This window comes from Henckelia pumila, chromosome 3 (genome assembly GCF_033568475.1).
Source record: "Henckelia pumila isolate YLH828 chromosome 3, ASM3356847v2, whole genome shotgun sequence".
Lineage (NCBI taxonomy): Eukaryota > Viridiplantae > Streptophyta > Magnoliopsida > Lamiales > Gesneriaceae > Henckelia > Henckelia pumila.
Genome location: NC_133122.1, coordinates 85,705,860 through 85,731,164, shown reverse-complemented (window position 1 = coordinate 85,731,164; position 25,305 = coordinate 85,705,860). Strand labels below are relative to the sequence as shown.

Here is a 25,305-nt window from a genome sequence, read left to right as displayed (position 1 = left end):
TCTTATTCTCTGTAATAAAATAAACAAACCAGGATCAGTTCTTAGTGTATCAAGAATATGTCTTTGATGCCACTTGTAAGGGAATAGGGTTGCACATAAAAAGTTTGAGGTATTGTCACAAGATGCTAACAACACCTTGAGTAATACGCAACGAAAAATAATTAAAGCATGAATAAAATATACTAGCAACCAAATAAGAAGACTCAAGAATAATTATGCAAGAGTATAAAATACTCTTGCAATGCCTCAGGGCAAAACTGTTTTAGAAAAACAACCAAAGAGTTTTACAAATCCTAAAACTAGTGATTATTGTAAAAATAATTTTTTCAACAACAATTGAGAAAATAAACCATAAAAACAACTCCTAAAAATTCTATGCAAGATAGAACAAATAAAAAAAGCAAGGAGTTGGTCGTAGATGCCAAAACACGATGAGAGCAACAACACTTTCTATCACCAATCTTCAAGTACTCTCCAAATTTTCAAGGCAAATAGGTAGAACACGACCTTACAATTTTCATAAATTCTTCAGAATTCTCTCAATATTTACGTGTATGAAGCTCTTAGCAAAACTCTCTCTCGGTCGTCTCTCTCTCTCTTTTCTTTTTGCACGCACAACTCAATATATAGGCAAGAATCCTTCTTTTCTTAGTTTTCTTGTAGGCGTGAGATTCTTCAAGATTTGATCATATCAAATCTACATAAATAAGAAAAGATAAGTTAGATATGAGATAAGCGAATATTATAATTAAGCATAAAAATATCTCAAATCTACTTAACTAAGAAAATAAATAACTCATGTAAAAGTTACTTCATGTCCAAGAAAGGCAAAAAATATTAAATAAAATCTTTTTAAACTTGAGGATTTTTAGGAATAAAATAATCTTTTCATATCCGAATTCGAATTGTTTCCTCATATTGCAACTAGAGTCGTCAATTTGGGTTAGGGCTGCTTGGGTTGGCCCGGCCCGCCACACAATTTAAGTGGGTTGGGTTGAAATTTTTTCAACCCAACAAAAGGTGGGCCTAGATGGGCCAACCCGCCTAGGCCCGCGACCCGCGCGGGTTGACCCGCCGCAGGCCTGGGTTGGCCCGTGGGCCTGTAAAATTAATAATTTATTTTTAATTTTATAGTTATATATGTATTTTTTTAAATAAAAATTGTGATTTTTTTTGTATTAATTATTTTATATAAAATTTACACACATGAAATCAATAATTAAAATTTTTATTATTATATTTATATTAATATTTATTTATGAAATGATATTTATAATTAATTATAATATTTTTTATTTATTTTTATTTGTCGTGATCCAACCCGCGGGCCGACCCGCCTAACCCGCAACCCACCTTGGGTTGGGTTGGGTTGAGGATTTCCAGCCCGTCAGGATGGTAGGTCGGCCCGCCATCAACCCGCTTAAAGGTGGATTTTTGATGGACCGGCCCGCCCCGCCATGGGTTGGCCCGTTTGACCGCTCTAATTGCAACCATTGACTATATAGACACACACATTATTCATCGGACTCACCTACCTACCCGTGATACATACACACATATAGGCATATTATCTTACTTAATTTAAAATCTTGTCCGCTTGCTATTTAATTTTCAATCAATTTGATAAATCCTTATTATTATTATAATAAATTAAATACCTAAAATATCATTTTCTTTTAACCTCTTCTCAAACTTATCTCAAAAAATATCTCATCATTTATCCATTATTATATGTCATATTTTAATTTTATCCACTTTTAAAAATTTAAATTACTAAAATTTTTAATTGTCATAATATAAAATTTTGAATATTTAATTTGTAATGTTACTATTGAAAATAACACTAATATTAATTAGCATAAAAAGTTTATATCTTCAAAAAACATTTACGTATATACACTCATCTTTTGAAAAGACCCTGGTTATGGTTGTTATTATTTATATAATCCAAGTGTTAAGAATTTGCCATAGTGCCACGTTACATTAGTTGCAAATATTTTAGAATTATGAGACATTCTACAAAATCAGTCAATAAATTTTTGTGACGAATACACCCTTAAATTCGGATATGCATAGAATTTATACAAATTGAAAGTTATCTTTTAGCTTGCTTTCATCTCATTATATATATATAATTTTGATTACCTGGGTGCAGGATTTTTCGTGTAAAACCCGGTAGTAGTCTCACACGAAAAATCCTGCACCCTAGAGTGCAAGTGATCATTACTGTATATATATATATATAAAGAGTTTTGCTATGCTGCCACCAACCATGTCAATTTCTGTGCACCACCATGTGCAATAGTTGAGTGTTTTATACATGGTGGACACAGATTTTGACACGGTTGGTGGGAAGCATAGCAAAATTGTCTATATATATATATTTATAAATAAAGAGTATCATACTAACCGAAATGGTTCGTCAATGTGATATCAATGTTAAATTACACATTTAGCCTTTAAAAAAATGCATTCACTCCTATTGATAAATGACCAAATGGTCGATACGCAAATTAGACTTCCTCTATTATATAAAATTCATTATCATCTCCAAATTTACATTTAAATGACCCATTTGTTAACTTATTTTCACCTGATATATTTTTTTTATTTCTCAGCTTCCTCAATTTTTTTATGTATATATTTTTTTAATTATGTTACACATCCATCGATAGTCACTTTTGGGATCTGAACTCACCGATCTTTGATTTGAATTGTTTTACAACTGCATAATACATGGGCACATTATTGCTTTCGAGAAGATGCATTATTGACATTAATAAAGTAAGGGCAAATTGCATATATTACCTTTATGAAATCTTGAGTTTGCTGATAACTCCCTATGAAATTTTTTTAAACTAATAACCCTCTGAGATTCTAGATATGTATCGAGCAAACCTTTACTGCTAAAAAATGACTAAAATACTCCTACTTAAAAAATGATTAAAGTATTTTTTTTATAATTTTATATTTAATTGAATAAAAAAACAAATTTTGGTTAAATGACTATGAAAGTTATATATAATTATTTTATATTAATATTTTCATTTTTGAAGCAGGGGTAATTTCGTCATTTTTTCGTTACTTTTAGCTAAAAAAGGGTGTGCATGATACTTATCTAGAATAACAGGAGGTTAGTACCTTAAAAAACTTTCATGGTTATCATCAAACGTGGGATTACACAAGGGTAATATATGCGATTTTTTCATAAAGTAAACCATGACATTTAAAGATCTAAAACATAGCGCAAAGTACAAGGATATTAAAAAAAAAACAAAGGGTTGAAAATGCATCGAATTTTATAATATACAACAAATTAACTATATTCACTTCAGTTATCACAATGTCAACATTTTTGTGAATAATTTGAAATGGGATAAAAGAAGTCTATACTATAATTCTATAAATACCCACTGCATTAATCTATTTTATCCATAAGAAATGACGAACTTCACAGGACTCAAGTTTTGGGCTCTAACGTTGCTCTTCATGACCACATTAAGTGCCAATGCAAATGCTGTGCTGACACCATCAACTCCTTCTCCTCCTCCTACTCCGCCTCTGCCTCCACCTCCGCCGGTACTTTCACCAATATTGCCAACGCCAGCGCCAGCGCCGGTATTCCTTATTTGCATAGTAATTAATCCAGGTCCACCTACTACAATTACAATTATCATTATATCTATATACTGCAAACTTCCATTGGGGCAAATCCTGTTTTGCAATCAATACCCTCTGAATTTACCTCTTCCCATATCTCCTCCGCCTATAACATGCCCAGTCCCCTAGCCACCTCTGCGTCGTTAGACGGCCGTGCTATTTACAAAATGCTGAGCAATAAGACTACCCATGGCTTGTGTTACTGGATAATTAAATAAATTAACATCGAAATATATCTTCAAGATATATGCTCGGTTCTATGTATTTTACAAGTGGTATTAGTGTAGATATCAAATCTACTAATTACTCTGTACGTGTTTGATATCTGCACTTGTATATCTTACAAATAAATAAATTAATTAATAAAACCAAAGTAGACTTCCTGGGAGTTGAATAATTAATCATTAAAGCTCATTTTATGAATGTGAGTTTATTGTTGTCATGCATTTATTTTTATTTATGCAGTGATTTAGAATTTGGCAAACTATTAGCAATATTGGATTGAAACGTCAAAGGGTTTGGTTCAGTTCCGTTTCAGAGCTAATGAGTATTGAAAATTTGTTTGGTAAATTGTTTTAAAAGGAGCTGGTAAATTGTCAAAATAAAGTAAAGTATTTGATAATTACTAGAAAATTGCACGTGCAACAACAATTTTATTTGGTTTGAGACCGAAGTTATCATTCGTCTTAAACTATTTATCTTTTTTAAAATCAAGTGTTATATTTTTTAGAGGCAATTTCAAACTTTGGTTACTATGATTCAATCTCTAATTAGCTACTGAAGCGGGAATATTATGCCTTTAATTTTTATTTTTTTTACTTTTGTTATATTTGTCGATCCCTGATCAACGTTTTTCTCGTAGTGTGTTGCATGTTTATACCTTGAATTTGATTTATTTTTTAACTAACAACTTTAAAATAATAACATATGTTATATATATATATTTGTTGAAAATCATAAATATATATATATATATATATATATATATATATATTGTTATAAACTGTAGGATCAAGCGATTTGTATTTTACTAAAAGATATAGTTGCCCAGTTGATGGTAACTATTTTTCTTTTATTTAAAAGTTTTATTTGGAGATGAAAGTTGATCTTCTATTGATAAAGTAAATATATATAAAGCACATATTATTTTTTTACCCTGGTAAATCATGTTATTATAAGACAATTGTTGTAGCTTGACTTGCTTTGATTCTCAACCATCTTCGTCATGCATAAATTCATAATATATTCAAATTAGCTCACGTGTATCTTTTCAGCTTATTGAATAAGTTTTGCTTAGCTTCGATGATCATACACTGAATAATGATTTAGTATAAAAAAAAATCATTATATTCTAACAAAAAAATACAATATATATTAAAAATAATATTTTTTCTAATATAAATTATGTGCTTAAATAAAGCATTAACAAATTAATGCTATAAGATTTAATTCAGTTATATAATTATATATATGCATATTTGTTTCATAAGTTCATCAGACTCTTGTTTTAAAATCTAACATATTAATTGATGGTAAATATTTTTTTTTCGGAATAAAATGCATATAATATGCAACGGTGAATCCAAAACTTCTCTTTATATTTTTATTTTTTCAAATCTTGTAATATTTTGGTCAGAAAATTCTCATATTATTTCTTTGTATGCACCAATTTTTCGAAAAATATAATTTAAGAAAACCATAAAAAACAATAGAAATCTCTACCAAAAACTAACTTGACTTAGTATTTTAATTTCATTCCAAATAGAAAATAATATAGATTCTACCTTGGCTTTTAGAATGGTTCCATCATCCTGCAAACGCTTGAAGTCATATGAATCTTCAATTTGAATCACTTTGGAGGAGTACTTGATTTTACCCCTTGGAAGTTCATTTTCCAGTGTTTCTAGCAGGGTCCTTCTATTTACCGATTACGAGTCACCCCTGCATATGACCACCATTTAATATAATTCATATAGATCGAACAAATTCTCTTGCAACAAAAATTACAATCTGAATTGATTCATGGCTTACTCTAAGTCTGCGGTTTTAATAGGCCTGTCTGCAGTGATCTCACCAGAAACTACAGATGTAGCCATGATGCTTTATCTAACAAAAATTTAATTATAAACATTATATTATTTAAATCACATTCATGCATCGAATATAAATGAAAAACAAAAATCATTCACACAAATTTTTCTAATGAAATATTATAGTTATGCAGTCAAACAAATCCTTCCAACACTTCTTTGTACACTACATTTTTTGTTTGTGAACTGTCTGTTCGATTAACAACATCTGGTTTGATCAAAACTTTATATGTACAAAACAAAAGAAACAATAAAAAATAAAGGAATAAAAAAGGAAAAAAAGGACAGCACACGTCAAAAGAGAGTGAATAGCCAATCAGAGATTCTCTAAATAAGGTAGAAATGGAAACATGGAAAAACAAAGATATCCAGCAACCCAGAAACAAGGATACCAACCATCATTATGAAGGAGTGGAGAAGCATCGAGATGCACCTTGGCAGAGAAATTCCTGTACGGAGGGATATTCTTTCTGTGTGGCTATAGGGAAGTGTTCCAATGCTCAATATTGATATGCTTTTGGCATGTTCGTCATGCACGAGCATAAAAAATTGGTGAAGAGATAGATGCTCACAGATGGAGATGCGCGCTGAAATAGCAAAAGAGCTTGGACATGCAATTGATAAGATCTGCAAAGGGACCGGCACTGCTAATGTTTTCGAGGCTTTTATGGAAGATTTTGTTGATGCTGCAGAGTTTATGGACTATTTCAAGGCACTTTGGTATCCAAGGCAAGGTAATTTGCTTTAAAAGAATTGATGAAATAACACAGGATGTCCAAGTCCCGTGCATTTTCAGTAACTGAACACATTGACTTCCATCTATCCTTTTGTGGAAGCATGCTTTTTGAAGGTTTCCCATGCTAAATAATGTTCATTAATTTTCCAGAACAGAAAATATCTTAATATTACTTGATATGATAGAACTATTCTGATCAGGTATTTGGGCACGTGCACTGAAAGCTTTTCCTCTGGAAAGCCAAGAGACCTGTGCGGCAATGGAGTTCTATCACAACCAGTTGAAGCTTAGGTTATTAATGTTGTGAAAAATACTCGCAAGCGTACGAGTGTCAAGTTTTAATATAGTGATAGAGAGAGTGTCGATCTCACAAGGAGTAAATTGAAAATATTCAATACTTGTAATTAAAATAGTCTTAATTTTATTTAAAAAATTAAACTTTAGAGATTTTGCTAATAAATCAAATAAATAATAAAGTTTGTAAAGCATGCATACACAATCCTTAAGAGATTATCAATCAAAGAGAAATAGTCTAGAGGTTTTGATTTCACCTGGTCTCGACAATATTCATTCCTAATTAATATATTTTCATGAGTTCATTTCAATTAATAACCAAGAATACATAGAGTATACTATTTTCCACTCCCGAGTATCAAATAAAATGTATCAATTACAGATCAATTATAATATCCCTATTAAGAATCTACTTGTAATGATATGTGTAAAACGATGTTCTTTCTAGACTATATTAAAGTTATAAGCTCTCCCGAGTCATATAAACAATTAATAGTGTGAATTCTATCGATCATATTATAAATCCCCTCTCCCGAGTGCCGGATTCTAAATAAAAATGAAAAATCAATTTATGGCCAGTAAATTGAAAAGACTTTCAAAACTAGAATCACAATTAATTTAGAAGAACTCAATTCAATAAAATCAATAATTCATAAACACGTCTTGACTAGGTTACATCAACATCTAGACGTAAAAAGTTTAGTTCATAGTAAAATTCAAAACAACCCAAATCATGTTTAATAATTCAAACATAATTCCACAATCAAAAGAAATAAATAAAGAAGAAATAACAAAGTCGTAGTCTTTCTTCCGATTCCGGTTGAAAAGCTCTGTCTTCGTCAAACAATCTTCAATTCACGATCTAAAAATATCGCAAAGTTTTTCTCTCAAAAGTGTTCTTGTGTGGGGCGGCTAGACTCCCTATTAGGTCTGAAAAACTCCCTTTTTATACTCCCTAAAAATCGTCCAAAATAAGACCAAAGATATCCCAAAGTTTCCAAAATTACAAAAACACTTCGTCAGACAATCAGGGACGCGCGGGCGCGCGTGAAGTTCTGTCTCGACAATTCAAACATCTCGAGCACGTGCGGGCGCGCGTCATTCCTGGGGCGGGCGCGCATAACTCTCTGGAATTTTCCCACACTTTCTTCAGGTAACGCGCGGGCGCGCATACGGCTCGGGTCCATCTTCATCTTTACATCAAAATCTTGGACCATCTTCGCTCACTTCGCCTTTTTCTTGACTCCTTTGATTCCATCCATCAAAAATTCGGTATTTGTTGTATCTCCTAACATCCAACACAAACAACAGCAAATTCCACGTAATTCCGCTCGAAACCAAATAATTATCCAATAATATCATTACAAATTAAGTGCACAAAATGCACTTATCAAATTCTCCCAAACTTAAATGTTTGCTAGTCCCGAGCAAAACTAATCAAGACTCAAAGCACAAAATACTCACTCAAAAAAATCAAGACCAATCAAGAAATATTATGAATTAATGGCCTTAGCAAACTATTCAGAAAAACATTTTTCATCCAATCATATCGAACAATCAATTTTTATTTTTAACAAACACATACTAGTGAACCTCAAAAACTTACAAATCCCACAACTCACGTTCAAAATACTCTTATCCAAATCAATTCACATATTCATAGATCATGATGACTTTATAAGGTGACAGGGTCAAACGATATGATCAATTACAGTTGAAAACACGTACAAAAATCAGGTTTTTTTTTCACAAAAGAACAGTGTGTGCGTGTTTCGGAAAAAAATTCATATTCATTAAAAGTGTCAATCAATCATCCATAGGCTAAATTCTCGTAACCCTTCTCCACTAGTATATTGGGCAACTTTGACTCGGTCAATATGACTTAATTGGCTTGTAACGTAAGGTCTGGCTCATGGCTACAAACAAAGGAATAAGAATTCAAATTAAGGAGTAAATTATGCTCAAACTCTAATTTCCACTTCTTTTCATTTACATTTTCACACTTTTCCTTCACTTCATTGATTTTTCAAATTTTTCACAACTTCTTTTTCACAACCTTTTCTTTCAAACCCCTTTTCAGCTCTTTTTTCTACCAATTTTTTTTTTCTTTGTTTCTTTTCACAACTATTTTCAATTCATCCACCACACCATTCCATTTTTCACAAATAAAACTAGGAGCATATAACATTTTAGCATTCAAAATACTCCCTTAAAAGTAGGAATTATTGTTTAGGTTATTCATAGGTAGTCAATGTAGGACCTTGAAATGATGAAGAATGGGGGTTTGTCACACGTTTACACGCATGCCATTTGATTTTTAATAAAGCTCAAAAAAGGTACTAGGGATACATATTTTGATGGGTAGCTTGAAAGGCACAAACGATTTCAGAAAAATTGCCTAAATCATTCCTAAGTCACAGTTGTGACCGTATTGCGCCTCAAAGGGTGTCCGAACTAGTTCTAGACAATCTCAATTAACAAGTAAATCGCATGAATTTTAACCAGTGCAGAAAAACGTAATCATCAGCAGTAAACGATGATCTTCAAAAATTCAGAACATGTACCTAAAGTACTCATGTAAATCTCGTGAAGGCTCAAAGGGCAACTACGGTAAGTTCCAACAAAAATTAAGCCCAAGGATCCCAAAAAATGCCTTATTCATTTCTATGTTTGTATGTTTTAACTCAGACTTAAGCACAATCACAAAATATGTAGGGATTCATTCATCTAATTAGTTCACCAACAAAAATTCTTTTAAGTACGATCATGGATTTGAGATAAAAGCAAAGATTTGCATCATTGGCCAATGTCTTTTCATTTCTTTTATGGTTTCTAGAACTTAACTCGCATCCACACAAAAATTCTCACTTTACCGACCTCACACACTATTCTTGTTAAGAAATCCATCCCACCACCAAAACAGCACAGAAAACTAAACAAAAAGAACCAAAAACACAAAAAGAAAACGCATAAAATCAATAAAACTCAGCAACAAATTCCAACGTAATTGAATCAAGACCCCCCCCCCCCCCAAAAAAAAAACTAGGTACAATCATTGTCCTCAATGAATTAAACAAGAAAGAGTAAGGAAATGTACCTCAAACGACGACCGTCAGTGGTCTTCGCTCTCCTCACTATCATCACTATCAGCAACATGTGTCGGGTCCGAAGCACCAAAAGTAGGTGGCCACTGGGGATAAGGAGGAAAAGGATAAGCCAAGCTCGCAGCATGAGGAAACTGGTGTCTCAATGCACCAGTGAATCCCATCATATAATCCATGAAAACTCCAGTCTTCTACTGAAATTGATGGAACTCCTGACGATGCTGGCGCAGATCCTCCTCAATCGATGTAACTCGGGCGTCCAGAGAAAGAGGCGCCTGAGTCTGTGGTACTGGAACTTGTCGGGCTTCTGCTCTCGCATTGTATGCTCTTCGGGCTGCACGTTCTCGCAATTCACTATCAGATGGATGACGAGTAGAAGAACCACCACCGGGTATAAGAGTCGTGGGCTTCAGAATCTTCAGTAGGGCTCCAATCAACTCCCACTGCTTCACATAAATCAGTAATAATCGATGGCAAAGCGAGCCCCTCCATCAAACGACCAGTAAAAACATTCTGAATAGTTTCTTGGCAAATACGGCCTAAATCTAAAGCCATTCCTTCAACAATGCAATACACAAGAATCACCCTCTCTTTTGTGGCCTCATGGCCGTGGTCAGTGGGCTTAAGTTTAGCGCAAACCAAAGTGTACCACCTCTTAGCGTCACTCTTCAAGTCTACCTTCCTCAGCTTTGACGGTTTGTGATCACTTCCCAGCCTTCATTTGGCTCCCGCGACACAGATGGTTTGAATAATTGCATCATAATCAATCTCCCCAGACTTATACGCAACATATTCATCATTGTCCACTGGCGGGATGTGAAACAAATTATTAATCGAAACAGAGTCAAAATGCACCATCTTGCCTCTCACCAACACCTTGAACTCGAGGTGCTTAACCTTCAGATTCGCATAAAATTCCCTAACCAAGGAAATCACTGCTTCTTGGGACTGTTTAAGAAATTGAAGCCCCTGCCGCGCTAGGACTTCATCACCTACATTGCACCTAATAATCCCATTTGGCTCAAATCCAATTGTAGTATCAAACCCCCTCTCAGGCAGGAGGTTCTTAGATAATAACGTTTGAAAATTATCTTCGGCCTGTTTATCCCAGAAACGATGAGCATCAAAAGTAGGGGCCGAAGAAGAAGAAGATCCAAGTTTAGTTTTTTTCTTAGGGGCCATCGTTCAATCACTTAGCAGGCAAAATAACAATCCAAAATTCAATAACAACAAGAAACGGCCGTGACTCCCCCAAACTTATCAACCCAAGCCACAACACACTCCTCTCTTCAACGTGAAACGAGCACCAAAAATAAAACTCAAGAAATCCCACAAATCGGATACATGTCCACACCACAACCTTTACTATCTCAACAAACCAATAAAACTGAGAATTTGCAAACCCTTGATCATAGGAACTTACCACTTAATCAAGATTAATTGCAGCAACAATCCATAAAAATTATATCATTTACCGAGCTCGATGTCTCTCCCATGGATGAGAAGAGAAATTAGAGAAGAAGAAGGATTATGAAAGCAAAGAGGAATAAGTGAAGGAAGAGAACAAGAGTAGAGAGAAGAAAAACTAGAGGAAGGAATCGAGAATGGTGTCGGCACTTTGGAGAAGAAAGGAGAGAAAAAATAATGAAAATTAGGGTAAAATCAAAAAAAGGAATGAGAAAAGAATGGAATGGAATCGGGATTTAATTCCAGATGGGGCGGGCGCGCGTCAGCAGAAGCGGGCGCGCATAGGGGTCTGGCCCGATGTAGATTTCTGCACAAAGGACGCGCGGGCGCGCCAAAATGAGAAGCGGCCGCGCATAAGACTCTATTTGCACATGGTTTGCATAATTTTCCACGCGCGGGCGCTCCAGAGATACAAGCGGGCGCGCATAAGGATCTGCGTAAGTCCTTCGATTTTAAATTTCTTGAGGCGCGCCCAAAGCGGGCGCGCATGAACTTCTGAAATTTCGTTCCTGAGAAACAAAAATTAAGGAAAACGAATCAAAACGCAAAAAAAGAAAAAAAACTAAACGCAAAAACGAAATAAAACTAAAAACAGACAAAAATGAAAATATGGGTTGCCTCCCAAATAGCACTTGGTTTATAGTCCTCAGTCGGACTTGCACCAGATTTAGGCAGGGTCTGTGAGCAAAGTACTCTCAGTACTTCGTACTTCGGTACCAAAATAGTGTTTAACCCTTTGCCCGTTCACCTTGAATACCCTTCCATCTGTACATCGAAGCTCAATCGCACTGTGCGGATACACCTTCTCCACCATAAATGGTTCAGACCATCTGGACTTCAATTTTTCTGGAAACAATTTCAGACGGGAGTTAAACAACAATACTTTTTGACCTGGTTCGAATTCTCGAGGTACAATGTTTTTGTCATGCCACTTCTTTGTTTGCTCCTTGTATATCTTGGCATTCTCATAGGATTCACTTCGAAACTCGTCCAGTTCATTCAACTGTAATTTACGCAACTCCCCGGATACTTCGAGATCCATGTTCAGCTTCTTGACAACCCAAAACTCTTTATGCTCTAAATTCAAAGGCAAATGACATGCCTTACCGAACACCAACCTATAGGGTGAAATCCCAATAGGTGTTTCAAACGCAGTGCGGTAGGCCCATAACGCGTCATCCAGCTTGATTGCCCAATCTTTTCTATTCGTCTTAACCATCTTCTCCAATATTTGCTTTATTTCTCGATTAGAAATCTCCTCTTGAACATTGGTTTGGAGATGATATGCGCATGCCACCTTATGCCTGACACCATACTTAGTGAGCAAGGTATTAAAAATCTTATTGCAAAAATGCATACCTTCGTCACTGATTATCGCTCGTGGTGTTCCAAACCTTGTAAAAATGTTCTTCTGCAAAAACTTTAATACAACACAAGCATCATTAGTAGAGGTGGCAATTGCTTCCACCCATTTCGACACATAACTGACTGCCAATAAGATATAAGTGTACCCAAAAGAAGGGGGAAAGGGACCCATAAAATCAATGCCCCACACATCAAATAATTCCACTTCTAAAATATTTGTGAGAGGTAATTCATGTCTTCTAGATATATTCCCCATTCTTTGACACTTATCGCATGATTTGACTAAGGTATAACTATCTCTAAATAATATAGGCCAATAAAAACCAGATTGTAGTACCTTAGCGGCAGTACGGGTTGCTCAAAATGTCCTCCATATGGCGCTGAATGGAATTGTTCTAAACTTTCAAGCATTTCTTGCACCACCACACATCTCCGAATCACTTGATCGGCACAACGTTTGAAAACATAGGGATCATCCCACAAGTAGAACTTAACGTCATGGAAATTTTTTTTTTTTCTGTTGTCAGTTCAATTCTGGAGGCATAGCACCACAAGACAAAAAATTAGCATTATCAGCAAACCATGGAATAGAGGAACTCACCTGAAAGATCTGTTCATCCGGAAACAATTCTTTTATGCTTTCCTCTTCCTTAACATATTCTAACTCCAATATCGACAAGTGGTCAGCAACTTGATTTTTACTACCTTTCTTATCCTTTATTTCGAAATCAAACTCTTGTAAAAGTAGAATCCACCTTATCAAGCGTGGCTTGGCGTCCTTCTTGGCAAATAAGTATCTAATTGCTGCATGGTCAGTGTAAACAACTACTTTAGTGCCAATTAAATAGGGACGAAACTTATCAAAAGCAAAAACTACTGCAAGAATCTCCTTTTCTGTAGTGGTGTGGTTTTGTTGTGTGGCATCCATGGTGTGACTGGTGTAATAGATTGCTCTAAAAATCTTATCTCTCCTCTGTCCCAAAACAGCCCCTACTGCATAATCACTAGCATCACACATCAACTCAAAATGTTCCTTCCAAGCCGGTACAACCATGATGGGTGCTGTGATCAACGCCGTCTTGATCTTCTCGAAGGCCTGCAAACAATCATCATCAAATATGAATGTAGAATCTTTTTCAAGCAAATTACATAGGGGTTTTGTGATTTTTGAAAAATCTTTGATGAAACGCCTATAGAACCCCGCATGGCCTAGGAAACTTCTGATGCCCTTGATATTCTTTGGCGGTGGAAGCTTCTCAATTGCAACCACTTTGGCGCGATCCACCTCTAATCCGTTTGACGACACTTTATGTCCAAGGACAATGCCCTCTTGTACCATAAAATGACATTTCTCCCAATTGAGAACTAAATTCTTTTCTTGGAACCTCTGCAAAACAAGAGACAGATTATACAAGCGATGATCAAAAGAGGAACCAAATACTGAAAAGTCATCCATAAAAACTTCCATCACTTCCTCCACCATATCTGCAAAAATCTCCATCATACACCTCTGAAAAGTTGCCGGTGCATTACACAAACCAAACGACACTCTCCTGAAAGAAAACGTGCCATAGGGACAAGTAAAAGTAGTCTTCTCCTGATCCTCCGGTGCAATAGCAATTTGATTATAACCTGAATAACCATATAAGAAACAGTAATAACAATAACCAGCAAGTCTATCAAACATTTTATCAATGAAAGGAAGTGGAAAATGATCTTTACGAGTAGCTTTATTCAACTTCCTATAATCTATACAGACTCGCTAGCCAGTTACTGTGCGTGTGGAGATTAACTCATTATTTTTGTTTTTAACCACATTAATCCCACCTTTCTTAGGCACCACTTGAACAGGAGATACCCAACTACTGTAAAAAATGGCATAAATCACACCCGCATTCAACAACTTTAAAACTTCTTTCTTAACTACCTCTTTCATGGCGGGATTCAACCGCCGCTGATGATCAACATAAGGAGTGTAAGACTCTTCCATCAAAATTTTATGCATGCAAATTGTTGGACTAATACCCTTAATGTCAGAAATTGACCATCCTAAAGCAGTTTTAAAATTTCTCAATACTCTCAACAACTTATCTTTTTCTACAGCAGACAGGTGATCAGAAATAATAACAGGACAAGTAGAATTGTCACCTAGGAATGCATAACCTAAATGTGCAGACAATTCTTTAAGATCATGAGTTTCAGCAGATACCTCTGGTGCACTATTTTCCAATGCTTCAGATTCCTTATTACTCACCATTTTTTCCTTCGGAGCTCCCTCAAGGAATGCTTCTTGTTCATGTAGCTCCCAATCCTCTTCCTTATCAAATGCCTCATCCGCTACCAAACATCTTTCTAATGGGTCAGTAATTCCTGCACATGAAAAAGAATTATGAGAATCAATAATTTCAATGCTTTTACATGTACTTACCTCGTTTGGGCCCCTCATGGTGTGATAAATATTGAAAATCACAGCTTCACCACCAACTCGAAGTGTGATCTATCCCTTGTGGACGTCAATTAGAGCACGTGCAATGGCTAAAAAGGGTCTCCCAAAAATCAAGGGAGTTTCTTCATCTTCATCCATGTCCAAAATCACAAAGTCTGCTGGAAATATGAACTTGTCGACCTTCACCAAAACATCCTCCACAATACCCCGTGGGTATGTGATGCTTCGATCGGCTAGCTGTAATGTGATGGCGGTCACCTTGACTTCTCCAAGCTCCAAGGTCCTGTATATAGAAAAGGGCATTAAATTTACACTTGCTCCTAAATCACACAAAGTTCTATTTACCTCAGAATCACCAATAAAACAAGGGATAGTAAAACTCCCTGGATTTTTAAGCTTTGTGGCAACTTTTTCTGCAAGATTGCGCTGCACTCTTCTGTCAGATTCCCCACTTCATTGTATTGCAATCTCCTCTTCTTGGACATTACATCTTTGATGAACTTTGCATAGTTAGGCATTTGTTCCAAGGCATCTGCAATGAAATATTGATGTGTATCTTCTTGAAGATGTCTAGGAACTTAGAAAATTGCTCATCGAGTGCTTTCTTCTTGAACCGTTGTGGATAAGGAAGTTGTGGCTTGTACATCGATTTAGAGTCTGATTCTTTCTTTGTCTCTGCAACAATCTCTTCCTCAACCACTTGTTCCTATACTTCCTTACCTTTGTTCTGTCAACTCGTCTTTCATCAGCTGCTAATTTCTTACCACTTCGTAACTCCACCGCTTTGCACTGTTCTTTTGGATTCACTTCAGTATTGCTGGGAAACTGCCCTCGATTCTGATCCTTCAAAGCAGTAGCAACTTGTCCAATCTGTGTTTCTATGGATTTCATCATAGCCCCCAAACTGCACATATGTGTCTCCATACTGTCCTTACGATTTTCTATCCTTGACATCCTCTTGTTAGATTCATTTACAAATGTAGCGACAACATCTTCCAAAGACGCTTTACTTTCACCTTGATTTGTATTGAGTCCCGGAGGTGGTTTCAACATATTTTTGTTGTTGGCATAGGAATAATTTTCATGTTTACGTAAACCAGGATGATAAGTATTGGGTGGAGGGTTACCTCGATAATTTCCATTGCCTCTGGGATTGATATACTGAGCTTCCTCAGATGGATGAGATTCTTCTATGGCAACCGACACACCTGCAGGTTCTGCTATATTCACCTTGTTCAGATCAGCAACTTGTGTACTCAACGTAGATAACTGTGCAGTGATGGAAGTGAGAGGATCTACACTATACACTCCCTTCTTGACTCCCATGCGTTCAGATGACCATTGATAACTATTGATAGTCATTTGCTCTAGCATCTCATAGGCCTGAATGGGGTCCTTGGAAAAGATTGTACCCCCAGCAGCAGAGTCCACGGACATTCTTGTAGGCATATTCAACCCATTGTAGAAAAGGTCTATTTCTTCCCAATCTGCAAAATTATGATTAGGACAATGCCTTAACAAATCTTTGTACCTTTCCCATGCCTCATATAGCTATTCTGAATCATGATGTTGAAAGGTACTGATCTCAATCTTCAGCTGGGTGGACTTGGCCGGTGGAAAATACTTTGCTAAAAATTTCACAGCCATGTTCTCCCAAGTTGTTATGCTTCCTAGCGGCAATGATTGCAACCAGCTCCGTGCCTTGTCTCTGAGAGAAAAAAGAAACAAGCGTAAACATATTATATTCTCAGAAACACCATTCATTTTTACCATATCAGTAATCTCTAGGAAGGTGCGCAAGTGTAAGTGAGGATCAGCTGTGGCGCTTCCATTGAATTGGTTCTGCTGAACCATGTTGATTAATGCCGGCTTAAACTCAAAGTTATTGGCATTTATTGTCCCTCGAGCGATTCCATAATAGTGAGTCTGGATCGTCGGCCTGAAATGATCTCTGATTGACACCAAGGGCAATTCATTGACATTTTCTTCAGCCATGTTCTGTTTTTCTTCTCTTCTTGCTCTTCTCAAAGCACGTGCAGTTCTCTCGATCTCCGGATCAGATAGTAAAGAGTTTGCACTTTGAGATCTTCGCATAAACTGCAATTAAGAACACAACAATTTATTAGTACTTAAAATAAAATAAATAAAAGCTCTAAATTAAAAATTAGACTAATTGGTAACAAGACTAAACAAAATCAAAAATTACTCCCCGGCAACGACACCAAAAACTTGTTGTGAAAAATACTCGCAAGCGTACGAGTGTCAAGTTTTAATATAGTGATAGAGAGAGTGTCGATCCCACAAGGAGTAAATTGAAAATATTCAATACTTGTAATTAAAATTGTCTTAATTTTATTTAGAAAATTAAACTTTAGAGATTTGCGGATAAATCAAATAAATAATAAAGTTTGTAAAGCACGCACACACAATCCTTAAGAGATTATCAATCAAAGAAAAATAGTCTATAGGTTTTGATTTCACCTGGTTTCGACAATATTCATTCCTAATTAATCTATTTTCATGAGTTCATTTCAATTAATAACCATGAAAACATAGAGTATACTATTTCCCTCTCCCGAGTATCAAATAAAATGTATCAATTACAGATCAATTCTAATATCCCTATTAAGAATCTACTTGTAATGATATGTGTAAAACAATGTTCTTTCTAGGATCCATTAAAGTTATAAGCTCTCCCGAGTCATATAAACAATTAATAGTGTGAATTCTATTGATATTATTCTAAATCCCCTCCTCCGAGTGCCGGATTCTAAATAAAAATGACAAATCAATTTATGGCCAGTAAATTGAAAAAACTTTCAAAACTAGAATCACAATTAATTTAGAAAAACTCAATTCAATAAAATCAATAATTCATAAACACGTCTTGACCAGGTTACATCAACCTCTAGACATAAAACGTTTAGTTCATAGTAAAATTCAAAACAACCCAAATCATGTTTAATAATTCAAAAATAATTCCACAATGAAAAGAAATAAATAAAGAAGAAATAACAAAGCCGTAGTCTTTCTTCTGTGTCCGGTTGAAAAGCTCCGTCTTCGTCAAGCAATCTTCAATTCACGATCTAAAAATCTCACAAAGTTTTTCTCTAAAAAGTGTTCTTGTGTGCGGCGGCTAGACTCCCTATTAGGTCTGAAAAACTTCCTTTTTATACTCCCTAAAAATCGTCCAAAATAAGACCAAAGATATCCCAAAGTTTCCAAAATTACAGAAACACTTCGTCAAACAATCAGCAACGCGCGGGCGCGCATCCTTTTTGCGCGGGCACACATGACGTTCTGTCTTGACAATTCAAACATCTCGAGCACGCATGGGCGTGCGTCATTCCCGGGGCGGGCGCGAATAACTCTATGGAATTTTCCCACAATTTCTTCAGGTAACGCACGGGCGCGCGGAATCCAGGCATGGACGCGCATGCGGCTCGGGTACATCTTCATCTTTTCTTCAAAATCATGGACCATCTTCGCTCACTTCGCCTTTTTCTTGACTCCTTTGATTCCATCCATCAAAAATTCGGTATTTGTTGTATCTCCTAACATCCAACACAAACAACAGCAAATTCCACGTAATTTCGCTCGAAACCAAACAATTATCCAATAATATCAATAAAAATTAAGTGCACAAAATGCACTTATCAATTAAATGAGAAAGAACATAGCGTATATGAATGTGCTGATTGGCTTGTAAATAAGCTTGACACTAAAGTTCATTCTTACTTCTGGCTTGATGAGTATCAGGAAAGGAGGAGTTTGCAAGATATTGGAAGAATGAATGGATGAGTGGCCCGACAGCTTGGAGGAAATCATTAAGTATTCCAGATGCTCACATAGTCATGGAAGGTAAATGTGCTAAAGTTGTTGATGATCAAGATACAGTTCATAGAGTGTTGAACCCTGGTTCAGAGTATGCAATCTGTGATTGTAGTTGGGCAAAAATGGGAAAATTATGCGAGCATATTTTCTAAACAATCAAATTATGTCGTGCCAAGGGTTCCACCACTCTATCTATGAGTACGACCAAGCCTTGATTAATATGGTTCTATTGAGACATCATTTTGGAATGTAAATATTGTATTAGTCGTGTAAATTGTTATTCTTGGTGCATATATTTTAAGTTAGGAAAGAATTTAGCATGAATGATTTCTTGGGAGATTCTAAGAATATTTTCTCCATATTTGAGTGGAGTAATATTTGTATATATTGTAGACGTTCGTTGTGAATGATATAGGTTTTTGCACCTTCAATATTTTGTTCTTTACATGGTACCAGAGCCATGACTAAGACTGATGGAAATGAAAATGAGAAGGAGAGTGTTGCGACAGAAAAGAAAACATCGAAATATCATTTGTCGGCTAATGATAATCCAGGAAATATTATCACGCAAGTTCCGCTGAAAGGCGAGAACTATGACAAATGGGCTCGAGCGATGCGGACATCACTACGGGCCAAGAAAAAATTTGCCTTCATCGATGTCTCAGTGAAGCATCCGCTAGATGATTCTTCGGAACAAGAAGATTGGTGGACAGTGAATTCCATGCTGGTGTCATGGATTCTCAACACCATTGAACCTGCTTTGCGATCAACTATAACTCATATGGAGATCGCAAATGAACTATGGGATGACATCAAGGAACGATTCTTGGTTGGGAATGGACAACGCATTAAACAACTCAAATCTGAGTTGGCGGAATGTAAACAGCACGGCCAAACGGTTGTGAATTACTATGGAAAGATGAAGATGGTATGGGAAGAGCTGGGAAACTACGAGCAGTACACTACATGCCGATGCGGAGGATGCAAGTGTAATATTGGCATAGAACACGACAAGAGGCATGAACAGGAGAGACTAAATCAATTCTTAATGGGTTTAGATGACTCCATCTACGGAACGACGCGCTCTAATATATTAAGTAGTGAACCATTGCCAAGTTTGAACCGAGCATATGCCATGATTATTCAGGAAGAGCGAGTTCGCAGCATCGCTCGTGGGAAAAGGACGAATGGAGACCCAAGACAAGGGAGTACCATGTCCGATATGCAAAAGAGATGGACATACTACAGAGTCATGTTTCCAATTGATTGGTTAACCTGACTGGTGGGGTGATCGACCGCGAGGAAGCGGTCGCAGAACAAGCCGTGGACAAGGAGGACAAAAACCACATGCTGCATCCGAAGGAAGAGGACGTATTGGACAGTTTCGTGCCAATGCGGCGCAGGTGACTGCACAGGGAAGCACATCTCAAGTGCAGCCAAATGAACCAGATAAAAGTGGATTGAGTGGATTAAGAAGTGAACAATGGAGCCTATTGATCAATATGTTGAACACTCAGAAAGAAGAAAATCAAAGGAGATTGTAGTGAAAATTCCTCGCAAGCGTACGAGTGTCAAGTTTTAATATAGTGATTAAATCATATATCGATCCCTCAGGGAGTAAAATAAAAATATTTAGTACTTGTAATTAGAATAGTCCAAACTTTATCTAGAAAATCAAACTTTGAGAATTTTGCAATAAAAATAAAATAATTAAGAGATTTAAAAGCACACACACAACTTTCAGATTATAAATCAATCAGAGAAAAAAATGGTCTAGAGGTATAGATTTCACCTGGTTTCAACAACAGTCAATCCTAAATAATTAATCTTCATGAATTTCAGTCAATTAATAGCCAAGAACACTTAAGTTTATTATTTCCCTCTCCCGAGCAACAAATAATGTTTATCAACTACAATTCAATTTCAATATTCCTATTAAAAATTTATCGCAGTGATCTATCACAAAACAATGTTCTTTTTAAAAGCTCTGTTAAAATCATACACTCTCCCGAGCTGTATAAATAATTAACAGTGTAGTTTCTAATGTCCTATTCAAAATCCCCTCTCTTGAGCAATGATTTCAAATAAATATAACAAATCAATTATTGATCAGATAATTGAAAAGACAATCAATTCTAAAAAAAACAATTAATCTAGAAGAAACTCAATTCAATAAAATCAAAAATTCATGAAAGCGTCTACACCAGGTTCCATCCGACCTCTAGACTACAAAAATTTAGTTCATAATAAAATTTTGAATAAAATAAAACATGTTAAAAAATCCAAACATATTCAGAAGAAAATAAATAAAAGATAAAAGAAACAAATCCGTCGTCGATGCCGTGTCCGGTCGATCGAACTCCGTCTTCGTTCTTCAAGTTAAAGCTCCAGAAAATCCCAGAAATCTCAGAATTCTCACGATCAAATCTCTGATGTGTAGTGTTTAAGTGTGTGGCGGCTCCCCCCTTTCTCCTCTGATAAGAATTTCTTTTTATATTGCGTACAAAAGCCCACAAAACCAAGCCCATAAAAATTTTCCGAAATAATAAAATCTTTCCAATTCAGCAACTGTGCGGGCGCTCAAGTGAAGGCGCGGGCGCGCCTTGATCTCGAAATCTCAATTCTCTCGCTTTTCCAAATCTTGCGCAATAGCTCTTCTTCCCTTCCTCATCAGCGCTTGTTTTAGCGCTAAACTTTTAAGCCCAATAAGAAAGCCCATTTTCTTCCATCTGATCGTTCCTTTCTTCTCTTCAATTTTCTCTTCTTTTCTTATTTTTCTTCACTTTTCCAAATAAAATCAATAATTCTCTGTAAGCACAAAAACAACAAAACACCGCATAAATTTGCTCGAAACAAATATTTAACAATTAAAATCATATATAAATTAAGTGTATAAAATACACTTATCAAATACCCCCAAACTTAGACTTTTGCTAGTCCCGAGCAAAACTATTCAAAATAAATATTCTAAAAACTCATTCTATCAAACCAACAAGAATAGTCAAGAAATAATATGGAGCACTGGCCTCGACAATGATTTCCAATAATTTTCAAATCCAATCTCATCACACCTAACTAACACTTGAAAGTTTTCAGCCATAACAAAATAACCGCATAAACTCACAATCTCCGCAACTCAGATTCAAAACACCATTCTCCAAGTTCAATTCAAACATTCATAGATCATGAGTACTTTTCAAGGATAGCATAGGATCAAATATAGGATATAAATAAAAAAAACTCACAATTAGGTAAATACAAAGAATAATAGTGTGTGTGTTTTGATCAAAATTCATAATCATTAAAAGCATCAATCAACAGTCCATAGGCTAAATTCTCGCAACTCTTCTCCACTAGTATATTGGGCAAATGAGACTCGGTCAATAGGACTTATTCAGCTTATAATGTAAGGCCTGGCTCATGGCTACAAACGAAGGATAAGAATTCAAATAAGGAGTAATTTATATTTACGCTCTAATTTCGACTCCTTTTCTTGCACAACTTCACATTTTATTTTTCCACTTCATTGATTTTTCAAATTCTTCACAACTTCTTTCACAATTTTTTTTTATTTCTTTCAAATCCCTTTTCAACTTCCTTTTGTTTTTTCTACTACCTATTTTCATCTTTTCAATTCATCCACCACACCATTCCATTTTTCACAAATAAAACTAGAAGCATACAACATTTTAGCATTCAAATTACTCCCTTAAAGGTAGAAATTAGTGTTTAGGCTAATTAGGTAGTCAATGTAGGACCTTGAAATAATGATGAATGGGGGTTTAATCACACGTTTACACGCATGCCATTCGATTTTAAATTAGGCTCAAACAAGGTACTAGGGATACATATAAAATAGTTAGGTAGCTTTAAAGGCTCAAACAAATTCAAAAAAATCGCCTAAATCATCCCTAATCACAGTTTTGCCCGTATTTCGCCTCGAAGAGTGTCCGAACTAGTTTTAGACAATTCTCAATCCACAATTAAATCATACAAATTCAATCAGTGCAGAAAAAGAACAATCATCAGCAGTTAAAGATGATTTTCACAACAAATTCAGAATTTTCTGTACCTCAAAGTACTAATAAATGTGTAAGCTCAAATCGGCAACTAAGGATAAATTAATTCCTTGAAAATTAGGCCCAAAAATTCAAACAATGCCTCAATCATATCTATGTCTGTATGTCTCAAAAATCAGATTCAAGTATTCATCACAGAGTATATAGGAAATTATTCATCTAATTGGTTCCATTTTTCTCAAAAATATTTGTCAGATAGGTAGACAATCATGGATTTCAGTTATAGCACAACAAAAATTTATCATCATTGGCCATGCATCCATTTCTTTCTCGACTTCTTTTCAACTCAACTCAACTCAAACAAAAATTTTATCTATTAAGCACACTATAAAACTCAACTAATCAACTAAATCACAAAATGATTCATCCCCCCAAACTTAATATAATCATTGTCCCTAATGATTAAAAACAATAAAAGAACAAGGGACACGTACCTTCTACACCGAGCATCAGTACTCGGTGTCATCATCTCATCTCCATGTAAAATAATTTTGCATCCGCAATGCCAAGGTTAAAATAATTGAGATGGACCACATGACATCCAAATGTTCCTGAAAAAAAAATAAATACACACCATAAGAGAAGATGCAAATGAAACCTGAAGCAATAAGTTTGAAATTCGCATGGAGTGTGCTGATCAGGAGGTGCAGGATGTGATGATCGCGCAAGGTGCAGAATTGTTAGTGCTGATAAGCTGTGCAATCACGCAGGGTGGAACTGGTTAGCGCATGATTAGGGAGGATGGCCTTCGGTAATGGAGATATGTTTGGTGCATGGTGGAGGCGCGATTGCGCGAGCCAGCTGCGCACTTGAGAATTGTGGACGCGCGATTGCTCAAAAAGGGGCGCTGATGAATAGGGTTGTATGCGCAAGGAAGGAGGCGCGATAGCACAAGATTAAGCGCAGATGATGAGCGCTAATTATGGTGTGGTAGGCGCGTTAGCACTCTGAAAGGCGCAGATGGGAATGCTGGTAGCGCGATAGCGCAAGGTTAAGCGCTCTTGGGGAGATTAGTTTGCGCAGAGGGCTGGGGAATGGGAAGATGCGCGATTGCGCTGGTTGTTGCACGAACGAGTTGCGCCTTTGCGCTATGAGTGGCGCTATTGGATTCTTTGTTTGCGCAAGATTCCATCAGTGTATCGAGGACTGAGCGCGGGTGCTCGATAGGAATGGCGCGGGCGCGCTTCAAGTTCGCACTTCAACATTATTTTCTTCCCAGGCGTAGCGCGGGCGCTCATATTAACGGGGCGGGCGCGCCTCTTGCTCGAATTTGAGATTCTGAACCTGAAAAAAAAAATTTAAAATTAAGGGAAAAAACAAACTCAAAAATTTAAAATAAAAAAAACTTAAAACAATTAAATAACAAAAATTAAATAAACTGAAAATAAAATCAAATAAAATAAAATAAAAGAAAAGAAAAAATCTTGGGTTGCCTCCCAAGTAGCGCTTGGTTTAAAGTCGTCAGCTCGACTTTCACCGGTGTTAAATCTTCCCTTTCTCTTTCACTTGCCAAATAAATTCCACGACCCGTCTTTTAAATTTTGCTTTCTTTTTCTTCGTGGTTTTATTCGTCGATAAGTTTGGCGCTTTACTCTTTGATTCAACCTCAAAATCAGCTCTTGGACAGCTCTCCAACTTCACAACTGGTTCAATTAAGCACAATTCTTCAATGGGTGGATTGGGTGCTTTCGTGAATAAGTTAAAGACCACTCGTTCGTACTCCACACCCATCGACAATTAACCCTTCTTGACATCTATTTTGGCATCAGCAGTAGCCAAAAACGGGCGTCCAAAAATCAGCGGAGCACCATGATCCGCTTCAATATCCAAAATTACAAAATCCGCTGGGAATATGAATTTATCCACCTTCACTAGCACATCTTCAACAATACCCAATGGATATGTAATGCTTCTATCCACCAATTGCAATGAAATCTTAGTCGATTTCATGTCTCCCAATGCCAAGGCCTTGTAAATAGACAACGACATTAAATTAATACTGGCCCCTAAATCACAAAGTGCATTATTAAAATAAGAACCACCAATAGAACAAGGAATAGTAAAACTCCCTGGATCCTTAAGCTTTTGTGGCATCTTCTTTTGAAGCACCGCACTGCACTCTTCTGTTAAATTGACCACCTCGTTCTCTAGCAGTCTCCTTTTCTTTGACATCATATTCTTGATGAATTTTGCGTAGTTCGGCATTTGCTCCAAAGCTTCAGCAAAGGGG

General features: G+C 36.1%; 1 non-coding gene across 1 annotated transcript; it reads left to right on the top strand.

Moving 5' to 3' along the window:
- The first annotated feature begins 16,654 nt into the window (after window positions 1-16,654).
- On the top strand, window positions 16,655-16,760 carry LOC140894151 (small nucleolar RNA R71). Its single transcript, XR_012153698.1, has one exon. It is a non-coding gene; the product is annotated as a small nucleolar RNA R71 (small nucleolar RNA).
- The last annotated feature ends 8,545 nt before the right edge of the window (window positions 16,761-25,305 follow it).